Here is a 26,274-nt window from a genome sequence, read left to right on the forward strand (position 1 = left end):
ACCTCTAAACCTCAGTTTACTCACCTGTAAAATGGGCCTACTTCCCTCCTAGTGTTGTAAGAAGGATCAAATGCAATAATAACATGTGGACAATGACGAGCACAGTTCTTGGCACATAGTAAATATTTAACCACTGTATAAATCTCTTGAAATTTTTCTTTAGTAATAATATCATAAAAGCTGATTATGGCTTAGCTGATCCATAGTTGATCCTCAGCATGATACTCTACAGACTTACCACTGAGTGTAGTTACATTTCTATGGGAAAATGTATTTGGAGGTTCCTCCTATGTCAGGTCAGTGAATCAGGGGCTCTGCTTCTCCTGGGAGGGGGCACGAGGGGGCATCCATCTACTCTGAGCCACAGTCGGGGGTTGGGGGGGCTCCTCCCTGTCAACACTGGGCTATTTGGGCCTGGTGAGACTTGTTCTTCTTCTCTTGGCCCTGCTTTTCCAAGGCCTCCTGCCCTTTTACCTGCAGCACCTTCCAGGTTCTGCTAAAGATGTTTACTGCTTTTACTAAGACAAACAGAAGTGGGGGCACTAATGTTTCCCATTACCCAACAACCCCTCCAGTGTCTTTCCCTTCACCATCACTTCTGGGCCATTTCTCTGCAGGAGCTGGCATGAAGCCCAGGAATTGGGTATAGGGGGAAGAAGTGAACAGGCAAAGACACAGGGTAGGAATTGCTGCTGCTGCTGCTAAGTCACTTCAGTCGTGTCCGACTCTGTGAGACCCCACAGACGGCAGCTCACCAGGATCCCCCGTCCCTGGGATTCTCCAGGCAAGAACATTGGAGTGGGTTGCCATTTCCTTCTCCATAGGAATTGCTAGTAGTTTCTTTTTCTCTTCTCCCTTGGCATAACTCTTGTAGACCTTGTCCAAGATCAACTCTGAGGCAAGACTAGAAGAAGCTGAGGAGTTTCAGGGTCTGTCCACCAGAGCAGGCAGTAGGGCAGGAGAAAGGGAGGGAGGCTTGGCCCTCCTCTGACCTTCTTTCTGATGCCCCCTCACCCTGACACATACACACACATCAAACTGTATTAAAGACAGTGAAGGGAAAGGACAGGCCAAGGAAGGACAGAGTATCAGGAGGGGCCCAGGTGAGACCAGGTGGTCAGGGACAACCTCTCCAGTTGAGTTTAGCTGGAGATCAGCCTGGTGGGAGGGATTCCCTGGTGGCTCAGTGATAAAGAATCCGCCTGCAATGCAGGAGCTGCAGGAGACATGGGTTCAATCCCTGGGTTGGGAAGATCCTCTGGGGGAGGGCATGACAACCCACTCCAGTATTCTTGCCTGGAGAATCCCAGGGACAGAGGAGCCTGGTGGGCTACCATCCATTGGCTCTCAGAGTTGGACACGACTGAAGAGGCAGCAGGCGCATGCACGGCGTGGTGGGGCAGGCAACACGGAGGGCAGTGGGAGGAGGCCTCCGCAGGGGGCGCTGCAGCTGAGTCAGATGAAGAGAGCAAAGGTGAGGCGGCCAGTGATGAGGCTGTGCAGGACCAAGGGCAGGCCAGCATCTGGTATTTTATTCTGGCCCAGAAGGTTTTAAACAGAGGAGTGCCAGGACCCAATTTACATTTCAAAGATCACTCTGACTGTTGCATGGAGACCTGAGTGCTGAGTGGGTACAAAATTCCAGAGGGAGCTTGGACCTGGGTGGCACGGGGGAAGGAGTGAAATGTATTTTAGCAGTAATATCAAGAGACACTGGTGATGAATTTGAAGAGGAGGTGAACATGAGGTGGGAATCAAAACTGTTCCAAGTTTCTTGAGCTACAAGATGGACAGATGTACCATTTACTCAATGGAAAGAATGGAAGAAAAGATTGGTGAAGGGTTTACTAAGAGCTCAGTTTAGGGTATGTGAGTTTAGAATGTCTGAGGCACAGTCCAACAGAGATGTAAAACAGGTCCTTGAATATCCAAGTTGGAAGTGTTCTGGGGAGAGGTCTGGGCTGAAGATCTATATTCAGGAGCTGTCAGTTGGCATGGAGCAGCATGAAAATGAAGGAGATGTCCAAAGGAAAGAGGTTTGAGCAGGGTGAAAAGAGGGCCCAGGTCTGTGCCTCAGGAGTTTCAGCAGGTTGAGGGTTGGATGGGGTGATGGAAGCTGGCAAGTCATTGAAGACAGGAGTGGAAGTGCAGTCAGCACTGCAGACTGGTCTTCAGAGGGATGACTATGCTGGGAGTGACTGACAACAGGAAGCCACACAGGGGTGGTGGCCTGGTGTGCTCCTGAGAGGTGGTGTTTTAGGCTGAATACTGATGGGCCAGACGCAGAGGGGGAGAGGCTGAAGGACCAGCATGTGTGTATGTGCCACATGCTCGGCTGGGTCTGACTCTCTGCGACTTCATGGACTGCAGCCTGCCAGCCTCCTGTCCACGGGGTTTCCCAGGCAAGAATACTGGAGAGGGTTGCCATGTCCACCTCCAAGGGATCTGCTCGACCCAGGGATCGAACCTGCGTCCCTATGTCTCCTGTATTGCAGGTGGAGTCTTTACCCACTGAGTCATCTGTAAGACCAGTAGCTGCTGTTTATTAAGGGCTCACCTGGAGAAGCGAATGGCGAGCCACTCCAGTATCCTTGCCTGGAGAATTCCATGGACAGAGAAACTTGGCAGGCCACAGTCCATGGGGTCACAGAGAGTTGGACATGACAGCCACTAACACTGTTTTGTCACCTCGAACAATGCTAAGCATTTTACTTGTGTTTTCATTCCCATAACAATCCTACGAAACAGGTACCATTATTACCCTTATTTTTTGAGGCTGGAGAGGGACCAAGGTCTCACAGCCCTGATTAAACCCAGGAGGTCTGATGCTGGAGCTGGTCCTGTGCCTCAGGTTATACCTAAGCCTCTCTCTGCAGGCAGGAGAGTGGAGGGTGTTGCTTCCATTTGGAGCCTGACACAGGGGTGAGAGCACACAGTTTTCCTGGGTGAGCTAGATGCCTAGAGCCTGTTTTCACTTCCTTCAGTGTCTAAGGAAGTTTTTCCAAAGTCCAGGCTATCAGCCAATTTTAGCCACATTAACAAACTCCTGGGAAGGGATTTCTGTTCAGCTTTCTTGAGGAAGAACACCCTTTGGGAGCAGGGGGAGGGTGTGGATAGCCTCTGTCTTAGAGCCAGAAAGCCCCTGGAAGGCGGGAGGTTCCGAGGTGCAGAAGGAAGAATTCCTCCTCCCTTCCCAAGTAACAGGGACCTCCCTTGACCTGCTCTAATCACACCTTGTCTTTTTTAAAGCATCTACTGAAATAAATATGTACATCATTAGAAAAGTGTCTCACTTCAGTGAGAGTTCATCAGAGATAGCCCCACTGCTAAGCCCTCCGAGCAGCAACATGCACAAATGTGATTTCTATTAATACCATGAGGTTGCAATGGCTGGGCAGTGCCCAGGGCAAAGAGGCAGGAAATCTTGAGAATGATGAACAGTAGATGGATATGAACAAATGTAAAAGGTAGCTGAATGGTAGTTTCAGTGAATATCTGAACTAGAAAATACTGCTTAGTTACAAATCTATATAAGAGTTGCATAAGTTCTGTACCAAGTACCAAGTACATAATTTTTGTTCTATTCTCAGACACAGTTTGAAAAATGTATATGTTAACAATTTTTTTTTATTACTCCTGATTCAGACCACACTCTACAAACTGCTGTAAATGATTAAATTTATGGATCCATGTTTAGTATTTGAATCATCTATTTTTTATTTTTTAATTTTTACAATGTTGTTTGGCTTCTGCTGCACAGTGACACGTATCAGCCACAACTACACACCCATCTCCTCCTGCCTGAGCCCCGCCCCCATTCCACCCCACCCTTCTAGGTCATCACAGAGCGCCAGACTGGGCTCCGTGTGTGAAAAAGCAACTCCTCACCAGCTGTCTGCTCTACACGTGAGAGTGTACGTATGTCGATGCCACTTTCTCTATCTGTCCCGTCTTCTCTCACCCCCACTGGGCCCACAAGTCCAGTCTCTATACTTGTGCCTCCAGTCCTTCCCTGCAAATGAGTTCATTAGTACCATTTTCTAGATTCCATATCTCTGCGTTAATATGTGACATTTGTTTTTCTCTTTCTGACTTACTTCACTTGGTATAATAGACTCTAGATTCATCCATCTCATGAGAACTGACTCAAATTTGTTCTTTTTTATAAGCTGAGTAATATTCTATTAACCACAATGGTGTGATCACTCCCCTAGAGCCAGACATCCTGGAATGTGAAGTCAAGTGGACCTTAGGAAACAACCCTATGAACAAAGCTAGTGGAGGTAATGGAATTCCAGTTGAGCTATTTCAAATTCTAAAAGATGATGCTGTTAAGGTGCCGCATGCAATATGCCAGCAAATTTGGAAAATTCAGCAGTGGCCATAGGACTGCAAAAAGGTCAGTTTTCATTCCAATCCTAAAGAAAGGCAATGCCAAAGAATGCTCAAGCTGCACAACTGCACTCATCTCATCACACATTAGCAAAGTAATGCTCAAAATTCTCCAAGCCAGGCTTTAATAATATGTGAACCATGAACTTCCAGATGTTCAAGCTGGATTTAGAAAAGGCAGAAGAACCAGAGATAAAATTGCCAAAATTTGTTGGATCATAGAAAAAGCAAGAGAGTTCCAGAAAAACATCTACCATCTACTTCTACTTTATTGACTATGCCAAAGCCTTTGACTGTGTGGATCACAAAAAACTGTGGAAAATTCTTCAAGAGATGGGAATATCAGACCACCTGACCTGCCTTCTGAGAAATCTGCATGCAGGTCAAGAAGCAACAGTTAGAACTGGACATGGAACAACAGACTGGTTCCAAATAGGGAAAGGAGTACATCAAGGTTATATATTGTCACCCTGCTTATTTAACTTATATGCAGAGAACATAATGTGAAATGTCGGGCTGGATGAAGCACAAGCTGGAATCAAGAACGAGGGGAGAAATATCAATAACCTCAGATACGCAGATGATATCACCCTTATGGCAGAAAGTAAAGAACTAAAGAGCCTCTTGATGAAAGTGAAAGAGAGTGAAAAAGTTGGCTTAATACTCAACATTCAGAAAACTAAGATCATGGCATCTGGTTCTATCACTTCATGGCAAATAAATGGGGAAACAATGGAAACAGTGAGAGATTTTATTTTGGGTGGCTCCAAAATCACTGCAGATGGTGACCGCAGCCATGAAATTAAAAGATGCTTGCTCCTTGGAAGAAAAGCTATGACCAACCTCTTTCAGTTCAGTTGCTCAGTCATGTCCGACTCTTTGCGACCCCATGGACTGCAGCATGCCAGGCTTCCCTGTCTATCACCAACTCCTGGAGCTTATTCAAATTCATGTCCATCAAGTCAGTGATGCCATCCAACCATCTCATCCACTGTTGTCCCCTTCTCCTCCTGCCTTCAATCTTTCCCAGCATCAGGGTCTTTCCCAATGAGTCAGTTCTTCACATAACGTGGCCAAAGTATTGGAGTTTCAGCTTCAGCATCAGTCCTTCTAATAAATATTCAGGACTGATTTCCTTTAGGATGGACTGTTGGATCTCCTTATAATCCAAGGACTCTTGAACACCATAGTTCGAAAGCATCAATTCTTCGGCTCTCAGCTTTCTTTATAGTCCAACTCTCACATCCACATATGACTACTGGAAAAACCGTATCTTTGACTAGCGGACCTTTGTTGGGAAAGTAATGTTTCTGCTTTTTATGCTATCTAGGTTGGTCATCAGAGAAGGAAATGGCAACCCACTCCAGAATTCTTGCCTGGAGAATCCCAGGGACAGAGGAGCCTGGTGGGTTGCCGTCTATGGGGTTTCACAAAGTCGGACACGACTGAAGCAACGCAGCAGCAGCAGCAGGTTGGTCATAACTTTTCTTCCAAGGAGCAAGAGTCTTTTAATTTCATGGCTGCAGTCACCATCTGCAGTGATTTTGAAGCCCCACAAAATAAACCTAGACAGCATATTAAAAAGCAGAGACATTACTTTGCAACAAAGGTCCATCTAGTCACGGCTATGGTTTTTCTAGCGGTCATGAATGGATGTGAGAGTTGGACTATAAAGAATGCTGAGTGCTGAAGAATTGATGTTTTTGAATTGTGGTGTTGGAGAAGACTCTTGAGAGTCCCTTGGACTGCCAGGAGATCCAACCAGTCCATCCTAAAGGAGATCCATCCTGGGTGTTCATTGGAAGGACTGATGTTGAAGCTGAAACTCCAATACTTTGGCCACCTGATGCGAAGAGCTAACTCATTTGAAAAGATCCTGATGCTGGGAAAGATTGAGGGCAGGAGGAGAAGGGGATGACAGAGGATGAGATGGTTGGATTGCATCACTGACTTGATGGACATGGGTTTGGGTGGACTCCGGGAGTTGGTGATGGACAGGGAGGCCTGGCGTGCTGTGGTTCATGGGGTTGCAAAGAGTCAGACACGACTGAGCGTCTGAACTGAACTGAACACTGGAGTACATGATCACCTATTAACAAAAAAAAAATCTATTTTTCTTTAAAACATCAAAGATTTAACTCTTAATAACTGATCTTGGATGAAGAAATCACCAAAGAAATCACTGCATAACAGAATTTCGTTGGACCAACATATTGGTATTACATACAATGTTCTAAATTTGTACCAGGTTGGTTCTGAAATTAAAAGTTATATTATATATAAATTATATCTCAATGAAACCAGGAAAAAAGGCAAATTATAAAAGAAGAAGTGCAAATGCCCCCCAAATATGTAGATTTTCAACCTTATTAATAGGAAAGAAAGGTAAACTAACATATCAAGGAGGTATTAGTTTTTGTGTTCACATCAGCTAATGTTTAGATGAATGACAACATCCAGTATAAAAGTAGGTATAAGTGACTGGTGTTCTTAGATGTAGGACAGGGAATGGGTTCATCCTTTTGTTTAAGTCATGTGATACTGCCTAATAAACTGCAAAATACACATATCCTTGGCTGTCATAACCATACTTTTATGAATCTTCGTGGCAGAAATAAAAGCACTAGCTAGAAAGTATTTATGTAGCAATATTATAAACAGAAAATTAGAAACAATTTGAATGCATCCACTGGAAAACAGGGCTTACCAGGTGGTGCAGTGGTAAAGAATCCACCTGCCAACGCAGGAGACACAAGAGACGCAGGTTTGCTCCCTGGGTCAGGAAGATCCCATGCAGGAGGAAATGGCAACTCACTCCAGTATTCTTGCCTGGAAAATTCCATGGATAGAGAAGCCTGGCCGGTCCATGGGGTCACAAAGAGTTGGACATGACTGAACGACTGAATACACACACACACACACACACACTGGCAAAGAGCTAAACAGATTAAGATCCGTTCATATCAGGATATATGTTTCTATTTTATAACGAGTTAGATCTACACCCTTTGAGGGATACACAAGATTTGTTGGTTAAAAAACCTGGTTCCAGGGTCATATGTATGATGTGATGCTGTTTTTCCTTTTTCTTTTTTTAAAAGCTAATTTAAGAAGAAGAGAAAATTGTTTCATGTAGATTTCTAATGTTTATAAGAGTATAAGGTATGCTTACGAGAAGGACTGGGGGATGGTAAGGAGGCGGGTAATTGACATTTTCTGTGTATACTTCTACATTGTTTGACCTGACCTGATAAAATGTATGTATTTCTGTGGAAATTTTAAAGAGCTAGTAAAGGAAAAAAAGTAAAAATATTTTTAGGGAGATTGAAAAATTTCATTCTACTCACCATGTGTTAGTTATAGAAACTCTAAGGCTGTCCTTTTCCTACTTTCTATACTTGTTTTAGCTATCTAACTTGGATACTGATCAAATGACAAATTCAAGAAAAACAGTTTATGATTAAAAACTTGGCTCTCCAAAATTCTACCTAATTCTACCTAATATCTACCAATATTCTACCTAATAATCACAGGAAGTTTTAGGCATTATAGCTATGGTTTGGGAAAATGATAGGGACTTACATGGAACACATTATAATTTTCTCCTGCAACATACCAAGGAGTAGGCTCCCAGTCTGCACTTTCATATAGAATATCTGACTTTAAATAACAATTTCTGACACTGGGCAGGAGAGGCCTGGACAAGAACACTCTGCCCTGTCCAGCATCTCACGCAATATATTAAGATTCTTCTGACAACTGCCTCCTGGACATTTAAAAACTGAACTTTGTTTCCCCAAATATTCAATTTAGTGGGTTAGTTGTGTGTCCCATCCTCTCCAAAAAGGAGGAAGTAGGTAAAGAAACTGGTCTAGCCACTTGTTAAATAATTTTGGCTCCAGATGTTTTTATTATTAATTAATTAATTAATTATTAGTTTTTGGTTGCCCTGGGTCTCCACTGCTGTGCGTGGGCTTCCTCTAGTTGCAGCAAGCGGGGCAACTCTTCATTGTGGTGCACAGGCTTCTCACTGCGCTGGCTTCTCTTGTTGCAGAGCAGAGGCCCTGGAGTGGGCAGGCTCCAGTAGTTGTGGTGGGCAGGCTGAGTTGCCCCGTGGTATGTGGAATCTTCTCTGACCAGGGATCGAGCCCCTGTCCCCTGCATTGGTAGGCAAATTCTTACCTACCAGGGGAGGCCTAAATGTTTTTGTATAGCTTCAATACAAAAACCAGAATGTGGAACTCAATTCTTTGCCAGAAAGGCCCTTGAGAGGTGAAGTACATGTTCTAATGCTGTCTGAGAAGCAGAGGAGGGGAGGGAGCCTCCCAACTTGAGACAAACGCAGACAGGCTCCCCCTTTCCAAACCAGAAAGAGATCAAGGGCTGCGTGGGCTGCCAGAGGAGCCCACAAAAATCAAGACCAACTTTTCTGGAGAACTACTTAATCCCAAGGAACTGGAAAGAATATTCTCTATTACATTTCAAAGATGTATTTCCATGACAACCTGATCGGAGAAGTACATCAAATTTGAAGAAGCTGTGCCATCATTATCACTTATATGTGCGGAGAAGTCACTTCTCAAAGCAAAGGGCAGCAACACCAGTCAAAGGAAATATCCAAATCCAAACACACTGGCATGTCTATTACAAATCAGCATCAGCAGGTTTTTACTTGAAAAGTAAACTTTTTCAACAAATAATTTTGTGATCATATCTTAGTAAGGTAAAAAATTTAAGGGAGTATTAGTTACTACTACTGCTTTGCTAACTTTTTGTCCTTGGTATTACACTAGCTTTTCTTTGTTTAGACATTCACCTATATTGACAATATTTAAAGCCTGATTTTTCTTTCTTTCTTTTTTTGGCTGTGCTGTGCATCTTGCAGGATCTTAGTTCCTTGACCAGGATTGAACCCAGGCCCCAAGAAGGAAAGTGCCAAGTCCTAACCACTGGGCTGCCAGAGAATTCTGGCAATTCCTAAAGCCTGGTTTTTCTTATCTGAGCTGAAAAAAAAGAAAAACCCACAAAACTAGAAACTTGGCTGAAGTTGGCCTTTTCTTATAATTTATTTTTTTCTTCTTAAGCACCATTGGAGGCTATATTAGCTTTTTCAGCATTGAAAATTTATTTACATCTGGCCTTAGTTCAGTGATAATTTGATTAGCAGGAAAAGATATAAGCTTGAAAAAGCCTAATAAAACATTATAGAAAATAATATAATTATTATTTAAAGTCAACAACAACAATAATAACAGCAACCAGCTAACAGTTACTGAGTGTTCTGAGTACCAGGCATCATGCTAAACATTCTATAGGCACCGAAAGTGAAAGTGTTAGTCACTCAGTTGTGTCCAACTCTTTGGACCCCATGGACTATAGACCACCAGGCTCCTGTGTCCACGGAATTCTCTAGGCTAGAATACTGGAGTGGGTAGCCATTCCCTTCTCCAGATCTTCCCAATCCAGGGATTGAACACCAGTCTTCCGTACTGTAGGTGGATTCTTTACTGGCTGAGCCACGTAGGAAGTACCCTATAGGCACCGGAGTCATTTAAATATGTTTTGGTGTGCCTGGGACGGGTCATCCTACCATAATTGTAACAGGCACCTCTTTTAACTCTCAAAAGTACTCCAGACTACAATTTATAATTGTATGGCTACCCTCTTTAACACTCACAGCTGCCCCATGAGGTTAGTTGTCATACACTCTAGTGTATGGCCAGTCATACACTCACTCTTTCATTTGTTCATTGGCTCATTCATTCTGGTATGTAGAAAAGATTTTCCAACTAGTCATCAAACTTCTCAACATTACTGAAGCAATGGATTTAGGCTTATCTTAAAGGACATGTCATGCAGAATTACTTGTACTCCACAGATTTATGGGAGGATTGCAGTAGCCCTCCCAGAAAGGTTTTATGCAATGTGCACCCTGCAGGTGGCTATTATGGCAACCCCAGGGATAGATTTAAGAAGTCAGGCTTGGCTTTTAGGCCAAGAAATTATAAATTTCCTCTCGGTTATCTAAACGACAGAGAGGAGCAATCATCTGCTGTTTAAAAGAAGACGGGCTGTCCATTTCTGGAAATACACGACTGTATTTGGAGGCCAAGGCCAAAGACACCCAGCCAATTGTAAACCAGATGAAATTCCACTGGTGATTGTGGTAAGCAAATAGTTGGAAGGCTAAAAACAGGGCAGGGCACCTTGGTCAAAGAAAGTACGTGGTTTCTAAATGACTATGCAGCCCATGTGGGGAACTCTTCAAGGGGCTGAAGGAAAGGGGGTATGAGTGCAGGGGTGGTAATCTGAATCAGCCTCCCTGTGTCAACATGTGGCTGGGACGCTGCGTCTATGGGAAAGTGTCCATGGAAAGGTTCCAGGCCTGACGCCACTGTTTGGGGAACTTGCTGAGCTGAGGCCATAGGAACTGGACAAGTTGAAGACCACCCAGCATTTCTGGATGGCCTGTTCCCTATGGATTAGCAGACATAATTTTCCAAACTAAATAAATTTTATTAGTTGCTGAGGGAGAACATGCTATCACAAGTAAAATAAACAGCATGGAGCTGCTGCCCTCAGCTTTCCATCCGAGCACTGTGGGTGGAGAAGGGTGGCTAGTCTCTAAGCGGGTCACCTCCCCGCCAGTAAGTTCTGGAGCAGCTTCACACAGTTTTGCAGAGCATGCCAAGGAGCATTCTCCTTGTTCCCTTTAATTCAGCTCTTGTTGAAAAAGTAACACTGGAAATACAGGTTGTTAAGACCATATGTGTCAATAAAATGCATTACTAAACAAATCAGAAATATAGCTACCAAGGTGAAAGGCAAAGAGCATTTTGCTTAAAAGTAAATACTTTCAAAAACTGCTTTGGAGGGTGAAAATGCCATGCGGTGGGGTGAGCCACTGGAACCTACAGTGTATGCTCAGGGGAATGACGTGAAGGGCACCTGCATGTGGAGAACACTTACTGCGTTATACAGACTTCCGGGTCGATTCTCATCCAATATCTTACAGATATAACAAAGATAAGCAATCAGACTCCTCAGAAAGTTCAGACTCTTGGGTAAATTTTGAAATAAGCTTAGAGTAGACAGAAAAAAGACTCCATGGTTTTAACCATGAAAATTATGTTCTGACCCTTTTTTAAAGCATCAAATAATTTAATTTTCTCTTTTTCTTTCTAAATCTTACCTTAACAAATTCCTAGGTTATAACATTTCATTAAAAAAAAAAAAAGAAATTAAGGGCTTCCCTAGTAGCTCAGTGGTAAAGAATCCACCTTCCAATGCAGGACACAGGGTTCAATCTCTGATCTGGGAGGATCTCACATGGCGCAGAGCAAGTAAGCCCGTGCCACAACTATGGAGCCTGTGCTCTAGAGTCCAGGAGCTGCAACTCCTGAATCCCATGTACTCTAGAGCCCGTGCTCAGCAACAAGAGAAGCCATGGAAATGAGAAGCCTGAGAGCCACAACTAGAGAGCAGTCTCTATACACCACAACTGGACAAAAAACCCTGCCCAGCGTCAAAGACCCAGCACAGCCAGATAAATAAATAATTTTTTAAATGAAATTAAAATATAGACTATAATTGTTTTAAGAATTATACATGAAAAACAATAAATAGTCTATTGGTAATTACTTCCTCTGAAAGAATGATGGCAGCTTTGAGGTTATTCATTTTCCAAATGTAATAAATCAATTTGAAAATGGGAAGAAGATCCACTTACTACAGCCTAACAAATAAATAAGTAAATAAATGAGTTAACAAAAAAAGAATTCCCAGAAAAACAAGAGAGATGAGTGGGAAATAGCCCTACTTTATATTAAGCATAATAGAAAGATTCTGTTATTAAAACAAAATGGTACTGAAGCATGAATATACTATAGGCCCAAGAAACAGAACATAAAATAATAAAACAGGCTTAAATGCATACAGAAACTAAGTATAATTCAATCTGTGGATAAGAAGGGCTAACTCTACTACCAACTGTACTCTGCCACTTATATAAGAGACTTGAGCATCTCATGGAGTCCTGAAGTTAATCCCACGTGTGTACTGAGAGATGACTGATTGAGAGAAGACTATTTGATCAAGGGAGCATCTTCAGTCAGTGGAGGGTTGAGGGGGTGACTGCACCCTATATCACATTCAAGATGGTAGAATGTTCTGTAACCTGAGAGTGGGGAAAACCAACAAAATTACTTCAACAAATAATTTGCAAAACAAAAAGAACCTACAGATTGAAAGAGATTTGTGAACCTATCAAGCAAATGCAATGTATGGACTTTGGACTCTTAATTCCAAAAAACAAAACTGAAGAATTTGTTTTGTGCCTAAATATGTGGTGATGATCAGGAATCAGTGTCAATTTTAAGATATAATAATAGCATTGTAGCTAATGTTTTTAAAAAATGCATCATATAGAGACTTCCGGTTTCCCAGTCTGCATTTAAGGAGCTTGGAAGTCATCACTTTGTCTTAACAAAAGTAAAAAGCAGAACAGACTGGAAAATCAACATCTCTTCTTGCATCCTTAAAAGAAGGGAGGGCACAGGGTAAACCTTGGTCCCCAAGATTGGAGATAACAGATAAATGAATACAGGGAATCATGGCTGACTGGAGCAGAGAACCACAAGCAGAAACGACCACAGGCAGCAGTGCTGGGCAGGGAAACCGGAAATGGAATTAGTGAATGGCTGGAGGGTCAGTGTGAACAACTGTGACAGTTAAAAACTCCAGGGGATCTCAGGCATAAAGGATCCCCACGATGCTGTGAGGTTTACCTCTAGGAGTTCCCACCAGGTTCACATGGTAAATACCAGTGAAGAAGCCACCCCTGCTTTAGGCAGGAAGAGGTGAAAGGGAATCATTTTTAAATTCAACAAAGCACTCTGTTTTCTTAATAAGGCCTGACCTCATGGGAAACTAGTTAACCAGAGTCTAATCTGCTGGGAGAAATATCAATAACCTCAGATATGCAGATGACACTACCCTTATGGCAGAAAGTGAAGAAGAACTAAAGAGCCTCTTGATGAAAGTGAAAGAGGAGAGTGAAAAAGTTGGCTTAAAACTCAACATTCAGAAAACTAAAATCATGGCATCCAGTCCCATCACTTCATGGCAAATAGATGGGGAAACAGTGGAAACAGTGACAGACTATTTTCTTGGGCTTCAAAATCAGTGCAGATGGTGACTGCAGCCATGAAATTAAAAGACACTTGGCTCCTTGGAAGAAAAGTTATGACCAACCCAGATAGCATATTAAAAAGCAGAGACATTACTTTGTCAACAGGTTCATCTAGTCAAAGCTATGGTTTGTCCAGCAGTCATGTATGGATGTGGGAGTTGGACTATAAAGAAAGCTGAGCACTGAAGAATAGCTGCTTTTGAACTGTGGTATTAGAGAAGACTCTTGAGAGTCCCTCGTACTGCAAGGAGATCCAACCAGTCCATCTTAAAGGAAATTAGTCCTGAATATTCAAAGGAAGGAATGATGCTGAAACTGAAATTCCAATACTTTGGCCACCTGATGTGAAGAACTGACTCACTGGAAAACACTCTGATGCTGGGAAAGATTGAAGGCGGGAGGGGAAGGGGACAACAGAGGATGACATGGTTAGATGGCATCACCGACTCAGCGGACATGGGTTTGGGTAGACTCTGGCAGTTGGTGATGGACAGGGAGGCCTGGCATGCTGCAGTCCATGAGGTCCCAAAGAGTCGGACATGACTGAGCAACTGAACTGAACTAAACTGAACCTGCTGGGATATTATAAGAGCCTAACTGATTAGGGAGAAAGGAAATAATCACTTTTAGACAGCTCTAAGCATCTTATCTTACTTAAGAGGAAGAAAAAACTGAGAAAAACTTATAAAGTTCACAGTGCAGAAGCATAGGCTCACTAGAAGACTGAGATCTAATATAAAACTACAGAACACTTCCCCTCCCTTCACCTCTCACTATCACATTACAAATAGCTAATTTACAGCAGTTCCTTTTACTTAGTACACATCTTGTCCAGCTATTAAGAAAAAAGTTACTAAACAGAAAGAAAAGAGAAAAAAAAAATTGAAGAGACAGAATCAGAACCAGACATGGCAGAGATGCTGGAATTATCCAACTGAAAATTAAAAACAACAATAATTAATATGCTAAGGGTCTAAGGCTAGGGTCCCTAACCCCCAGGATCTAATGCCTGATGATCTGAGGTGCAGATGATATAATAATAATAGAAATAAAGTGCACAATAAATGTAATGGCTTGAACCATCCCCAAACCACCACCCCATGCCCAAGTCCATGGAAAAATTGTTTTCCATGAAACCTGTCCCTGGTGCCAAAAAGGCTGGGGACCACTGTTCTAATGGATAAAGTAGACAGCAAGCAAGAACAGATGGGTAATGTAAGCAGAGAGTTGGAAATCCTAAAAAAGAACCAAAAAGAAATACTAGAGATAAAAACACTGTACAGAAATGAAGAGTGCCTTTGATAAGCTTATTAGTAGATTTGGTGAGAAAACAGTCTCTGATCTAGAGGATATATGAATGGATACCTTGAAAACTGAAAAGCAAGGACAACAAAACTGAAAAAAAAAATTTCCAAGGGATGTGGCACAGCTACAAATGGTCTAATAGAAGAAGAAAGAGAGAAAGGTACAGAAGAAACATTTGAAACAATAATGAGAATTTTTCCAAATTAATGTCAGATACCAAATCACAATTCCAGGAAGCTCAAAGAACACATGCAGGATTAATACTAGAACCTTACACACAGGCATATCATTTTCAAACTGCCTCCCAAAAAAATTAAAGAAAAATTCTGAAAGAAGCTAGAGGAGGGAAAATATCTTACATATGGAGGAACAAAGATAAGATTATATCCAAATTCTCAGAAAACATGCAAGCAAGAAGAGAATAAAATAAAATATTCAAATGTTAAGATAAAAAACCAACCATCTAGAATTCTATACTCTGAAATTATCCTTCAGAAGTGGAAAAGAAATAAACACTTTTTTAGACAATGAAAATTAAGATGATTTGTTGCCAATAGAGCTTCTTTGTAAGAAATGTTAAAAGATCTTTAGAGAGAAAGAAAATGATAAAGGAAAGAAACTCAGAACTACATGAAGAGAATTGAAGAAGGAATAACTGAAACCAAAATAAAAGCTTTTATTTTTCCTGTTCCTAATTGATGTAACAGATGATACTTTGTTCAATAATAATAATATGAACATTGTATTCAATTATGTATGTTTATGTGTGTATGTATATGCTGATGTTTATTCACATACATGTGATATGAATGATAGCAATGATCTAAGGGACAAGAGGGAGGAATTAGGATTACTTTGTTATAAGGCACTTAGTAAGCTTGTGCCTCTGCACTGTAAACTTCAAAAAGTGAATTGATGAAAGTGGATTTGAATTAAATATTGATGTATATTGCAAACTCTAGGGAAATCACTAAAACAGGTAAGAAAAGAAGTGTAACAACTCTGCTAAGAAAGGAGATAAAATGAGATAAAATGCTCAATTAGAGCCACCAAACGCAGAAAAAGGGTGAAAACCAAAAGAGGAAAAAATCACAAGGACAACAAATACGAAGCAGTAATAATCATAATACATACTAGTCCAACTGTAACGATGAGCACTTTGAACTTCAATGGTCTGAATGTACCAAATAAAGATTGACATTGACAGACTACATCAAAACAAGACCAATTATAGCTTGTCTACAAGAATTCCATGTTAGAGGAGGAGAAAAAGATGGCGGAGGAATAGGTGGACGTGGAGTACCTCTCTCTCCACAGATACATCAGGAATACACCTTCAGACACAGAAGTGCATGCAGAACACCAGCTGAGAGAGGACACGAGTACCTGACCAGCAGAAAAGAATATACAGAACCACACAAAACTCGGTAGAATGAAGGAACTAGGGGGAAAAGCAGGAGTGTTAGCAGGACTGGACCTGTCCTTGGTGGGTGGGGGAACTGAAGCAGGGGTCTGATCCCCACACTGGGGCAACTGTTTGAGTCAGAGGAGAAACATTTAAGGCTGAGAGTTTAACAGCTGATCAGTGACAGCCTAAATGGAATGAGAATCAGAGAGTCCTTGCTGTAGCCCCAGACATACCCAGGACAGGGACACAGGTCCCCTAGAAGGTGCAGCAGCTGGGAGCTGGAGTTCAGGGATTATGGAGCAATCCCAGAGCGAGGGCTGCTGTTGACTGCAGAGAGACAGATAGAGGATATGCGAGGGAGGAGATTGTGGTGGGAAATGCCTGTGGAGGAAAGCCTGGCAGCCATGGAAGCAAGACAATACTGCTGAGTCACACATAGCGGGTGGAGCCATCACCATAGCTTCTCCCTTCCCACACTCCAGCATCAGCAACTGAACAATAGAGAGGCTGGCCCATCAAACACCTGACACCTGATTGCACTGAACTACAGAGTAGGACTCCACCCATGGTGCCCCTTTAAGAGCCTGACGCCCCGATCTACAGAGAAGGACCCCAGCCGGGGAGGCCCCTCTATGTGCCTGATGCCCTGAACAACAGAAAAGGACCCCAGGCAAGGGATCCCTGTAAGTGCCTGAATGGGTGGAGCTATGGAGAAAGACTGGCCAAAGAGGCCTTCTGATCACCAGCTACAAGAGGCTCAAGAAAAGACTCTGTTAGAGCCATAACTCCTTTTGGCAGAGGCAGTTCATGTCTCTGTACACTTGGCGCCACCAGGGTCCCTTCAACCCAAGCAGCTGTGCCACATTCACGCTCAACCCTCACTGGGGCAGAGCTGCCTCAGGCAAAAAAAAGTATTGCATCTACGCAAGCAGGGTCACTTCGGTCATGTCCAGCTCTGCGACATTGTGGACTGTGGCCTGCCAGGCTTCTCTGTCAGGTGGGGTTCTCCAGGCAAGAATACTGGGGTGTACTGGCCAATACTGGTTGCCATACCCTTCTAGAGCACTATATTTCCTGCTCCCCTAGCCACCAACTCCCCTGAGTATCTGGTGCTGCCAGAACCCCTGAGACCCAAGCAGCTGCACCACCTCCACACCTGGCCCTCTCTGGGGCAGACCCAAGTCCTCCAGGGCAGCCTCAGGAGCAAACCCCAGTGGATGACCCACATGCAGCGATGGAAATAAAACCACAATTGATATCAAGGCACAGTGTGGCTAAGGAAGAAGATCCAAAACCTTCCCACCAGCTGTATATGTTGCAGATTAAACCCACACAATCAACTAGGCAGACTCTGTCTATGGAATATATAAAGGGACATTCAGAGCTCCCACAAAAGAAAATGCACTAGATCTGATAGCTGTGGACATTGGAGGCAAGAACACACAGGAGTAGGACCAGATTAGAATCTGAGCTGCCCCACAGCAGGTCCATGGACCAGCGCAGTGTCAGAGGGCACCCTAGAGAGGTGAGGTGGACTGACTCCCAGCGAGGACAAGGACTATGACAGCAGTGACTCAGGAAAAACATTTATTATTCTTATGTTTTGACTTGTTCTGTACATCCTTTGGACTTTTTTCTTTTCTTTTTTTTTCTCTCTCTATTGTATTTATCGATTTTATTGGCCGTATGAAATCTAATTAAGCTTTTGAGGTTTTTTTTTTCATTCACATTTTTCATTGTTATAAACTTCTCTATGTTGGGCTTCTGCAGTTCTGTGGAGTTCTTTTTTTTTTTCCTTCCTTTTTTTAAATTTTAATGTTCAATTTTTTAAAACCTATTATTATTTTTCTACATTTATTCCTTTGTTTACTTTCCCCACTGTTCTTTTCCCTTTACAGACAATCTTTAATGTATATAAACCTTCTTTATCTACCTCTATTTAACTTTGCTTATCTATTCTTGCTTTCTTTCCTCTCAACATTTGTTAATTTTGGTTTCATTGCTTTCTTACCCACTTGGCATCTTGCTTTAGTTTTGTTTTCTAGTTTGTGCTTTAGTTAGTTTTGTTCTTAACTGGTAGATATAATTTTTGGTTTCCTTTGTTTGGCAGATCAATGTATTGCAGTTTATTTTTGCTGGACTGTTTTTATTTCACTTAAGGGTATATATGTGTATTCCACTATTTTAATTATTATTTGCTTGATTTTGTAATGGCCATTTATATGGTGTTCATCTTCGGTTTCTCGTTTTGGGGTATTTGTTTTAATCTCACTTTATGCCGCAACAAACCACTTATGGAATCTTTGTTCCCAACCAGAGATTAAACTCTGAGCCTTTGGAGTGGAGCACTGACCCCAAGACCCTAGACTCAGTTCAGTTCAGTCGCTCAGTCATGTCTGACTCTTTGCGACCCCATGAATCACAGCACGCCAGGCCTCCCTGTCCATCACTAACTCCCAGAGTTCACTCAAACTCATGTCCATCAAGTCAGTGATGCCATCCAGCCATCTCATCTTCTGTCGTCCCCCTCTCCTCCTGCCCCCAATCCCTCCCGGCATCAAAGTCTTTTCCAGTGAGTCAACTCTTCGCATGAGGTGGCCAAAGTACTGGAGTTTCAGCTTTAGCATCAGTCCTTCCAATGAACACCCAGGACTGATCTCCTTTAGGATGGACTAGTTGGATCTCCTTGCAGTCCAAGGGACTCTCAAGAGTCTTCTCCAATACCACAGTTCAAAAGTATCAATTCTTTGGAGCTGAGCTTTCTTCACAGTCCAACAGACCCTAGACTACCAGAGAACTAATCCTAGGGAGTATCATATAGTGAGAACTCATACAAAGGAAACCACTTGAATACAAGACCCAGCATCACCCAACCACCAGTAGCACCCTGTGCAGGATGCCTCATCTAAACAACAAACAAAACAAAAATACAAACCCAGTCATCAGCAGACAGGATTATCACCTCACTCAGCCTTGCCCAACAGAGGAAAAACAAACAAAAAAACTCAGTACAAATCTCACCCTATATGAAGCTTACACAAAACAAGGGACCAACATTAGGCAGGCAGAAATCAAAATGAAGAAAAAATTCAACCCTGAAGCCTGGGAAAAGGAGATCTCAAACATAGCAAGTTAAAAAAAATAATGAAAAGGCAGAGAAATACTACACAAGTGAAGGAACAAACTAGAAACACAGATGTCCAAATAGATGAAGAGGAAATAGGCAAACTACCTGAAAAAGAATTCAGAATAATGATAGTAAAGATGATCAAAAACCTTGAAAACAGAATGGAGAATATGCAGGAATCAATTAATAAAGACCTAGAAGAATTAAAGAATAAACAGAGACAAACAACACAATTACTGAAATTAAAAATACTCTGGAAGGCATCAATAGCAGAATATCTGAAGCAGAAGAACGAATCAGTGAGCTGGAAGGTAAAATGGTGGAAATAACTTCTGAAGAGCAGAATAAAGTAAAAAGAATGAAAAGAACTGAAGACAGTCTCAGAGACTTCTGGGACAATATCAAACACACAAACATTCAAATTATAGGGGTCCCAGAAGAAGAAGAGAAAAAGAAAGGGAATGAGAAAATTTTTGAAGAGATTATAGTTGAAAATTTCCCTAACATGGAAAAGGAAATAGTCAATCAAATGCAAGAGGCACAGAGGGTCATATACAAGATAAACCCAAGGAGAAACAAACCAAGACACATACTAATCTAACTAACAAAGACTAAACACAAAGAAAGAATATTAAAAGCAGCAAGGGAGAAACAACAAGAAACATACAAGGGAAACCCCATACATTTAACAGCTGATCTTTCAGCAGAAACTCTTGCAGGCCAGAAGGTAATGGCAGGATATATTTAAAGTACTGAAAGGGAAAAATCTACAAACAAGACTACTGTTCCTGGCAAGGATCTCATTCAAAATTGATGGAGAAATAAAAAGCTTTTCAGACAAGCAAAAGTTAACAGAATTCAATACCACCAAACCAGCTTTACAACAAATGTTAAAGGGATTTATATAGTCAAGAAATACAAGAGAAGAAAAAGATCTACAAAATCAAACCCAAACAATTAAGAAAGTGGCAATAGAAACATATATATAAATAATTACTTTAAATGTAAACAGATTAAATGCTCCAACCAAAAGACACAGACTGGCTGAATGGATACAAAAACAAGACTCATATATGTACTGTCTACAAGAAACTCACTTCAGACCTAAAGACACACATAGACTGAAAGTGAGATGATGGAAAAATACATTCCATGCAAATGGGAAGCAAAAGAAAGCTGGAGTAGCAATCCTCATATCAGACAAAATAGACTTTAAAATAAAGAATATTACAAGAGATAAGGAAGGACACTAAATAATGATCAACGGATCAATCCAAGAGGAAGACACAACAATTGTAAATATGTATGCACCCAACATAGGAGCACCTCAATACATAAGACAAACATTAAAGGAGAAATTGACAGTAACACAATAATAGTAGACTTTAATACCCCACTCATACCAATGGACAGATCATGAAAACAGAAAATTAATAAGGAAACACAAGTCTAATATGATATATTAGATGAGATGGATCTCATTGATATCTTCCTGACATTCCTTCCAAATGCAGAAGAATATACCTTCTTCTCAAGTGCACATGGAACATTCTCCAGGATAGACCACATCTTGGGTCACAAATCAAACCTCAGTAAATTTAAGAAAATTGAAATCACATCAATCATCTCTGATCACAACGCTATGAGACTAGATATCAATTACAAGGAACAAAACTTAAAAAACATACACATATGGAGATTAAAAAATGCATTTCTAAATAACCAACAGGTTGCTGAAGAAATTAAAAGGGAAATCAAAAAATTTCTAGAAACAAATGACAATGAAAACACAACTCAAAACCTATGAGATGCAGTAAAAGCAGTTCTAAAAGGAAAGTTTATAGCAATACAATCCTACCTCAAGAAACAAGAAAAACGTCAAACAGACAACTAAACTAAACTAAACTAGACAAACTAAAACAACTGGAAAAAGAAGAACAAAAACCCCCCCAAAATTAGTAGAAAGAAATGAAGTAAACAATAGTAAAGATTAATAAAACTAAAAGCTGATTCTTTGAGAAGATAAAATTGACAAACCTTTGGCCAGACTTGTCAAGAAAAAGAGAGAAGAAATAAATCAACAAATTAGAAATGAAAAAGGAGAGCTTACAAAAGACAGTGCAGAAATACAAAGGATTATAAGAGACTATTATGAACAACTGTCAGGAAGCAACAGTTAGAACTGGACATGGAACAACAGACGGGTTCCAAATAGGAAAAGGAGTACATCAAGGCTGTATATTGTCACCCTGTTTATTTAACTTATATGCAGAGTACATCATGAGAAACGCTGGACTGGAAGAAACACAAGCTGGAATCAAGACTGCCGGGAGAAATCTCAATAACTTCAGATATGCAGATGACACCACCCTTATGGCAGAAAGTGAAGAGGAACTAAAAAGCCTCTTGATGAAGGTGAAAGTGGAGAGTGAAAAAGTTGGCTTAAAGCTCAACATTCAGAAAACGAAGATCATGGCATCCGGTCCCATCACTTCATGGGAAATAGATGGGGAAACAGTGGAAACAGTGGAAACAGTGTCAGACTTTATTTTTCTGGGCTCCAAAATCACTACAGATGGTGACTGCAGCCATGAAATTAAAAGATGCTTCCTCCTTGGAAGGAAAGTTATGACCAACCTAGATAGCATATTCAAAAGCAGAGACATTACTTTGCCAACAAAGGTTCTTCTAGTCAAGGCTATGGCTTTTCCTGTGGTCATGTATGGATGTGAGAGTTGGACTGTGAGGAAGGCTGAGCACTGAAGAATTGATGCTTTTGAACTGGGGTGTTGGAGAAGACTCTTGAGTGTCCCTTGGACTGCAAGGAGATCCAACCAGTCCATTCTGGAGGAGATCAGCCCTGGGAGTTCTTTGGAAGGAATGATGCTAAAGCTGAAACTCCAGTACTTTGGCCACCTCGTGCGAAGAGTTGACTCATTGGAAAAGACTCTGATGCTGGGAGGTATTGGGGGCAAGAGGAGAAGGGGACGACAGAGGATGAGATGGCTGGATGGCATCACTGACTCAATGGACGTGAGTCTGAGTGAACTCTGGGAGTTGGTGATGGACAGGGAGGCCTGGCATGCTGTCATTCATGGGGTCGCAAAGAGTCGGACACGACTGAGCGACTGTCTGATATGGCAGTAAAATGGATAACCTGGAAGAAATGGACAGATTCTTAGAAAAGTTCAATCTTCCAAGACTGAACCAGGAAGAAAAAGAAATTATGAACAACTCAATTATAAGCATTGAAATTCAACTTGTGATCAAAAATCTCCCAAAAAACAAAAGCCCAGAACCAGATGGCTTTACAGGAGAATTCTATCAAACACTCAGAGAAAAGCTAATGCTTATCCTTCTAAAACTTTTTCAAAAAATTACAGAGGAAGGAACACTTTCAAACTCATTCTACAAGGCTACCATCACCCTGATACCTGAAACAGACAAAGTCAACACAAAAAAGAAAACTACAGGCCAATATCACTGATGAACATAGATGCAAAAATCCTCAACAAAAGTTTAGCAAAGAGGATTCAGTAACACATCAAAAAGCTTAAACAACATGATCAAGCTGGGTTTATTCCAGGGATGCAAGGATTCTTCAATATACACAAATCAATAAATGTGATACATCATACTAACAGATTGAAAGATAAAAACTGTATGATAATCTCAATAGATGCAGAAAAGGCCTTTGACAAAATTCGACACCCATTTATGATTAAAACTCTTCAAAAAATGGGCATAGAAGGAACCTACCTCAACATAGTAAAGGCCAGATATCATAAGCCTATAGCAAACATTATTCTAATGGTGAAAAACTGAAAGCGTTCCCCCTAAGATAAGGAAGAAGACAAGGGTATCCACTTTCATCACTATTATTCAACATAGTTCTGGAAGTCCTAGCTACAGCATTCAGAGAAGAAAAATAAAAGGAATCCAGATTGGAAAAGAAGAAGTAAAGTTCTCACCGTTTGCAGATGACATGATACTGTACATAGAAAACCCTAAAGATAGTATCAGAATATTACTAGAGCTCATAAGTGAATTTAGCAAAGTTTCAGGAAACAAAATCAATACACAGAAATCACTTGCATTCCTATATACTAACAGTGAAAAATCAGAAAGAGAAATTAAGGAATCAATACCATTCACCATTGCAAAAAAAAAGAATAAAATATCTAGGAATAAAATTACCTAAGGAGACAAAAGAACTGTACACAGAAAATTGTAAGACACAAATGAAAGAAATCAAAGATGCCATAAACAGATGGAGAAATATTCTATGTTCATGGGTAGGAAGAATTAATATTGTGAAAATAACTATACTACCAAACACAATCTACAGATTCAGTGTGATTCCTATCAAATGACCAAGGGCATTTTTCACAGAACTAGAACAAAAAATTTCACAATTCATATGGAAACACAAAAGATCCCGAATAGTCAAAGCAGTCTTGAGAAAGAAGAATGGAGCTGGAGGAATCAACCGTCCTGACTTCACATTATACTACAAAGCTACAGTCATCAAGACAGTATGGTACTGGCACAAAAACAGAAATATAGACCAACAGAACAAGATTGAAAGGCCAGACATAAACCCATGCACCTATGTGTACCTTATTTATGACAAAGGAGGCAGGAATATACAATGGGGGCAAAGACAGCCTCTTCAATAAATGGTGCTGGGAAAACTGGGCAGCTACATATAAAGGAATGAAATTAGAATACCTCCTAACACCATACACAAAGATAAACTCAAAATGGATTAAAGACCTAAATGTAAGACCAGAAACTATAAAACTCTTAGAGGAAAACACAGGCACAACACTCAATGACATAAATCAAAGCAAGATCCTCTATGACCCACCTCCTAGAATAATGGAAATAAAAACAAAAGTAAACAAGTGGGACCTGATTAAACTCAAAAGCTTTTGCACAGCAAAGGAAACTATAAGCAAGGTGAAAAGATAATAGAAATAGAAAAGAAAAAGGGAGAAAATAATAGCAACTGACAAAGGATTAATTTCCAAAATATATAAGCAGGTCATACACCTCAATACCAGAAAAACACACAAACCAATCAAAAAGTGAGAAAAAGATCTAAACAGACATTTTTCCAAAGAAGACATATGGATGGCTAACAAACACATGAAAAGATGCTCAAAACTGCTCATTATTAGAGAAAAGGAAATAAAAACTACAATGAGATATCACCTCACACTAGTCAGAATGGCCCTCATCAAAAAGTCTACAAACAATAAACGCTGGAAAGGGTGTGGAGAAAAGGGAATGCTCCTGCACTGTTGGTGTGAATGTAAGCTGATACAGCCACTATGGAAGACTGTATGGAGACTGCTGGGCATACACACTGAGGAAACCAGAAGGGAAAGAGACACGTGTACCCCAATGTTCATTGCAGCACTGTTTATAATAGCCAGGACATGGAAGCAACCTAGATGTCCATTAGCAGATGAATGGATAAGAAAGCTGTGGTACATACACACAATGGAGTATTACTCAGCCATTAAAAAGAATACATTTGAATCAGTTCTAATGAGGTGGATGAAACTGGAGCCTATTATACAGAGTGAAGTAAGCCAGAAGGAAAAACACCAATACAATATACTAACGCTTATATATGGAATTTAGAAAGATGATAACAATAACCCTGTGTACGAGACAGCAAAAGAGACACTGATATATGGAACAGTCTTATGGACTCTGTGGGAGAAGGAGAGGGTGGGAAGATTTGGGAGAATGGCATTGAAACATGTAAAATATCATGTATGAAATGAGATGCCAGTCCAGGTTCAATGCACGATACTGGATGCTTGGGGCTAGGGCACTGGGACGACCCAGAGGGATGGTATGGGGAGGGAGGAGGGAGGAGGGTTCAGGATGGGGAGCACATGTATACCTGTGATGGATTCATTTTGATATTTGGCAAAACTAATACAATTATGTAAAGTTTAAAAAAAAAAAAAAAGGAATCAAACCACCATATGACCCAGCAATCTCGCTACTAGGCATATACCCTGAGGAAACCAAAATTGAAAAAGACACATGTATCCTATTGTTCATTGCAGCACTGTTTACAATAGCTAGAACATGGAAGCAACCTAGATGTCCATTGACAGATGAATGGATGAAGAAGTTGTGGTACATATACACAATGGAATATTACTCAGCCATAAAAAGGAACACATATGAGTCAGTTCTAATGAGGTGGATGAACCTAGAATATATTCTACAGAGTGAAGTAAGTCAGAAAGAGAAAGATAAATATTGTATTCTAATGCATATATATGGAATCTAGAAAAATCATACTGAAGAATTTATTTACAGGGCACAATGGAGAAACAGACATAGAGAATAGACTTATGGACATGGGGAGAGGGGAGGAGAGGGTGAGATGTATGGGAAGAGTAACAGGGAAATTTATATTATATGTAAAATAGATAGATAGCCAACGGGAATTTGCTGTATGGCTCAGGAAACTCAAACAGGGGCTCTGTATCAACCCAGAGGGTGGGATGGGAAGGGAGATGGGAGGGAGGTTCAAACGGGAGGGGTTATGTATCAGATCAGATCAGATCAGTCCCTCAGTCGTGTCCGACTCTTTGCGACCCCATGAATGGCAGCACGCCAGGCCTCCCTGTCCATCACCAACTCCCAGAGTTCACTGAGACTCAAGTCCATCGAGTCAGTGATGCCATCCAGCCATCTCATCCTCTGTCGTCCCCTTCTCCTCTTGCTCCCAATACCTCCCAGCATCAGAGTCTTTTCCAATGAGTCAACTCTTCGCATGAGGTGGCCAAAGTACTGGAGTTTCAGCTTTAGCATCATTCC

At 41.2% G+C, this 26,274-nt stretch overlaps 1 protein-coding gene across 39 annotated transcripts in view; it reads right to left on the reverse strand.

Annotated features, from left to right (window-relative positions):
• Positions 1-26,274, reverse strand: part of FANCC (FA complementation group C) — a 348,443-nt gene that overhangs the window by 42,262 nt on the left and 279,907 nt on the right. The window lies entirely within an intron of this gene.

This window comes from Bos grunniens, chromosome 8 (assembly GCF_055505025.1).
Source record: "Bos grunniens cultivar Pamir isolate PY7600 chromosome 8, Bosgru_T2T1.0, whole genome shotgun sequence".
NCBI classification, from domain to species: Eukaryota; Metazoa; Chordata; class Mammalia; order Artiodactyla; family Bovidae; genus Bos; species Bos grunniens.